This window comes from Chiloscyllium plagiosum, chromosome 4, assembly GCF_004010195.1.
Source record: "Chiloscyllium plagiosum isolate BGI_BamShark_2017 chromosome 4, ASM401019v2, whole genome shotgun sequence".
NCBI classification, from domain to species: Eukaryota; Metazoa; Chordata; class Chondrichthyes; order Orectolobiformes; family Hemiscylliidae; genus Chiloscyllium; species Chiloscyllium plagiosum.
The window spans coordinates 91,080,876-91,086,119 of NC_057713.1; positions in this window are offsets into that span (position 1 = coordinate 91,080,876).

Below are 5,244 nucleotides of genomic sequence, written 5' to 3' on the forward strand. Positions count from 1 at the left end.
GGGACGCTAAATGTCTTCAAGGCAGAGATTGATAAATTCTTGATGTCACAAGGAATTAAGGGCTACGGGGAGAATGCGAGTAAGTGGAGTTGAAATGCCCATCAGCCATGATTGAATGGCGGAGTGGACTCAATGGGCCAAATGGCCTTACTTCCACTCCTATGTCTTGTGGTCTTATATCGCTGGTGCTCTATGGAAGGTGGATGGGGAAAAGGGAAAGGGAGTATCTGAGACACTGTTTTAAATGAAGGCCAAATTCATATCAGGGCATGGGCAATCTAAGCCTGGGACTAACTTTTGCATCAATGTTTACTTTGGAAAAGGACATGGAGAATATAGAATGGAGGGAAATAGATGGTGACATCTTGAAAAATGTCCATATTACAGAGGAGGAAGTGCTGGATGTCTTGAAACACATAAAAGTGGATAAACCCCCCAGGACCTGATCAAGTGTACCCTAGAACTCTGTGTGAAGCTAAGGTAGTGATTGCTGGGCACCTCGCTGAGGTATTTGTATTATTGATAGTCACAGGTGAGGTGCTGGAAGACTGGAGGTTGACTAACATGATGCCACTGTTTAAGAAGGGTGGTAAGAACAAAATAGGGAACTATAGATCAATGTGCCTGATGTCAGTCGTGGGCAGGTTGTGGAGGGAATCCTGAAAGACAGGATGTACAAGTATTTGGAAAAGCAAGCACTGATTAGGGATAGTCAACATGGCTTTGTGTGTGGAAAATCATGTCTCATAGGTTTGATTCATTTTTTTGAAAAAGTAACAAAGAGGATTGATGAGGGCAGAGCAGTGGACATGATCTATCTGGACTTCACTAGGGCATTCAACAAGGTTAGATCTCATGGAATCCAGGGAGAACTAGCTATTTAGATAGAGAACTGGCTCAAAAGTAAAAGACAGAGGTTGGTGGTGGAGGATTGTTGTTCAGACTGGAGGCCTGTGACCAGTGGAGTACCACAAGGATGGGTGCTGGGTCCATTACTTTTCATCATTTATATAGATGATTTGGATGCGAGCATAAGAGGTATAGTTAGTAAGTTTGCAGATGACTCCAAAATTGGAGGTGTAGTGGACAGTGAGGAAGGTTACCTCAGATTACAAATGATTTGGAGATGCCGGTGTTGGACTGGGGTGTACAAAGATATCACCTGATGAAGGTGCGATGCTCCAAAAGCTAATGTGCTTCCAATTAAACCTGTTGGACTATAACCTGGTGTTGTGTGATTTTTAACTCAGATTACAAAGGGATCTTGATCAGATGGGCCAATGGCATGAGAAGTGGCAGATGGAGTTTAACTTAGATGAATGTGAGGTGCTGCATTTTGGGAAAGCAATTCTTAGCAGAACTTATACATTTAATGGTAAGGTTCCAGGGAGCGTTGCTGAACAAAAAGACCTTGGAGTGCAGCTTCAAAGCTCCTTTAAAGTGGAGTTGCAGGTAAATATGATAGTGAAGGCGGCGTTTGGTATGTTTTCCTTTATTGGTCAGAGTATTGAGTACAGGAGTTGGGAGGTCATGTTACAGCTGTAAGGGACTTTGGTTAGGCCACTTTTGGAATATTGCATGCAATTCTGGTCTCCTTCCTATCGGAAATATGTTGTGAAACTTGAAAGGATTCAGAAAAGATTCACAAGGATGTTGCCAGGGTTGGAGGATTTGAGCTATAGGGAGAGGTTGAATAGGCTGGGGCTGTTTTTCCTGGAGTGTTGGAGGCTGAAGAGGTTTATAAAATCATGAAGGTGCATGGATAGGATAAATAGACAAAGTCTCTTCCCTGGGGTGGGGGAGTCCAGAACTACAGGGCATAGGTTTAGGGTGAGAGGGGAAAGATATAAAAGAGACCTAAGGGGCAATGTTTTCATGCAGAGGGTGGTATGTGAATGGAATGAGCTGCCAGAGGAAGTATTGGAGGCTATTACAATTGCAACATTTAAAAGGCATCTGGATGAGTATATAAATAGGAAGGGTTTGGAGGGATATGGGCCGGGTGTTGGCAGGTGGGCTGGGATATCTGGTCGGCATGGACAGGTTCGACCAAAGGGTCTGTTCCCATGCTATACATCTCTAACTGTATGGCTCTACAGTCCAGTAGTATCTTATGCAGCTCAGGTAGAAGTATTCTTCCTGCTTGGCCTTGGGACATAGGAATAGAATTAAGCCATTTGATCCATCAAACTTGCTCCACCACTCAATTAAATCATGGCTGATTTAATATTTATCAACTTCAATTCCCAGCCTTTGTTGCATAATTCTTAATTCCTTTACTGGCTAAAAACCTATCTGTCTCTACATAATGTCCCAGCCTTGACCGCCCTAAAGAATTCCACAGATTTCCAGTCTTCTGACAGAAGAAATTCCTCCTCATGTTTGTCTTAAATGGGCAGCCCTTTACCATGAGATTATGCTTGCTGGTCCTTGACTCTTCCATAAAGGAAAACAACCATTCCACATCTATTGTGTGAAATCCCCTTCCATTTGCCTTTCATTTTCCAAACTCCAATGCGTACAGATCCAACTTGCTCAATTTCTCATAATATATTTCTTCCATACCCGGTGTCAACCTGATGAATCTTCACTGAATTGCCTCTAATGTCAGGATATACTTCCTTAGATAAGGGGACCAAAACTGAGCAACCTTTGGTCTGACTAGTGCCTTGAATAGTTTTAACAAATTTTCTCTATTTTGATACTCAATTCCCTTTTTAAATAATGGCCAACATTCTATTCGTGTTCTCTGTTATTTCCTGAACCTAATTGCTAGATTTCTTTACTATGCAAGAGGACTCTCAAATTTCTCTCGCTTGTAATTTTCTGCAGTCTTTCTCCATTTAAATAATATTCAGCTCCTCTATTCTTCCAATGAAGTGCATACCATTACATTTCCCCACATTATATTCCATCAGCCAACTTTTACGCCACTCACTTAAACTGACTATATACCTTTGCAGAAGATTGTATGTTCCAAGCCTACACCAGAGACTTAAGGAGCAACCTTTAGGCTGACAGTACTGAGGAAGTGCTTTTGAATCGGTCATCCTTTGGATGAGACATCAAACAAAACTTCTGTATGCTCTCCAGTGTGGATGTAAAACATCTCCCTCATGACACTATTTCAAATAAAAGCAGGTTTGGTGTCCCTCTGTCCCTCCATCACTAATACAGATTATACTGTCATTATCATTTTGACATTTGTGAGACTTTGTAAAGAGATTACTGTGGTTCTGACCTCACTCCAAGGACTACACTCCAAAACATACTTCACCCTGGTTGTCAAACACTTTGGGACTTTCTGAAATTTGAAAGTATCATGTGTGACAATGCTGCTCCTTTAACAAGGTCCTTTGTATTTTTTCAAGACGGGTTGTAAAAGGCAGAGGTTCCGATTTGCCTGGGATTAGGGACTTTGCTAATGGTTAACAGATACTGCTAAGGCAACAATCAGAGAAAAGGCTTTCAGGTTTTTCTTTAATACACTTGTGCAATGAACAGGGTGTGACCAGTTCCTCCAGTTTGTTTTTTTTAAAGATTAAATTAGATTACTTACAGTGTGGAAACAGGCCCTTCAGCCCAACAAGTCTACACCGACCCTCCAAAGAGCAATCCACCCAGACCCATTCCCCTACACTTAACACTACGGGCAATTTAGCATGGCCAATTCACCTAACCTGCAAATTTTTGGACTATGGGAGGAAACCAGAGCACCCAGAGGATACCCACACAGACATGGGGAGAATGTCCAAGCTCCACACAGGTAGTTGCCTGAGGTGGGAATTGAACCAGAGTCCCTGGCTCTGTGAGGCAGCAGTGCTAACCACCGTGCCACCATGCCACGCATTTGGCTTGGTTTTAGCAGGCAGTCTATTCAAAGCTGCTGGTCAAGGAAAGCTGCTGGGAAAAAACATTCCATGATTCAGTAGACATTTCTAGCTGAATCTCTCTCTCTCTCTCTCTCTCCAACATCTGTCCTGTAAGAACTTGTGTTTGAATTTACCTTTTTTTTGCCAAGGGGTGTGTTAATAGGGATGTTGCAGGAAAGTGGAACAGCTCCTTTGTTGAGTTGTGGGTATATCATCTCAACTGGGTTCTCAAATAAGTGTTATTGTAAATTCTGTTTTCTTTTGCTTGTGTTTCATTTGGTGGCGTGTAAATAAACTCTGTTTTACTTGAAACCAAGTGACTTGCCCAGCTGCATCACTCTTGGAATATGCATCTTATATCTGCCGAAAACAACTAAAAAATTTGGATCTGGACTACCTTCGTGAAATGTTTTGAGGGCATCTGGCATGGTCTATAACACTATGTTATTGAGCTCAGAGGATACTGGGCTCAGTCAGGCTCAGTAACAAGAATGGGGGTAATGGTGTTGGTGAGGTAGGTGGCACCATTGCCACATTAGTTGACTTTGTTGGTGAAGAGACTGCTCCAAAGGCTGAAAAAGTGTCCAAAATGGAGAGTCATGCCTATTCCATCCCAATTTTCCAACCGCAGTCCACCAGGAGATTGGCAAGGATCACCTGGCAGTCTTTTAGATGACACATTCTCACAACTGCTCCTAGTGGTTAAATGCTGACAGAGGTGGAAAGAGGCCCTTAATTAACCACTTAACATGGTTCATCTGGGGTCTGACAGAATGACAGTGAGGAGATGATTATATCAACATTCCCCACTTACTTTTTGTGCCATTTTATTCTCCTTTTACCACTCACCTTACCACTTTTCTCAATTTGCCCATTTCTCAATTGAGCAATTCCCACTGACTCTCTCAGACAAGCTTTTAAAAGTCAACCGCACTTTCCTTGCATTTACTTCTTTGAAATTTCCTGGTTTCAGTTGCAGATTGTCAGACAAGCAAAGGACTTGGTTTGCCTCTTAGTCATACATGACACGGCAACAACGGAGTTGTTGATTATTCAGACCAATCAATTCCCTTCAATTAGTCTATAATAGGCCAAGACATGACATTAGGAAAGCCCACTGCTGCACAGCTATCACAACCACAGGTCCAAATACCTTTTTCCTCCCAAGCATTGCATACTTTCAAGTCATGTCTCTAATTACTTACATACTGTATCTGAAAATGTTAGTTTCTGAAAGAAATCTATCTAATTTACATTTGAACTAGTCAGTACTAACTGCCTGTGGCATATCTCTCTGGAGACAAATATTCTATACATTGATCATTCACTTAATCAAGTTTTCACACATAGGCCATTTTCTTTTGGTAGAACC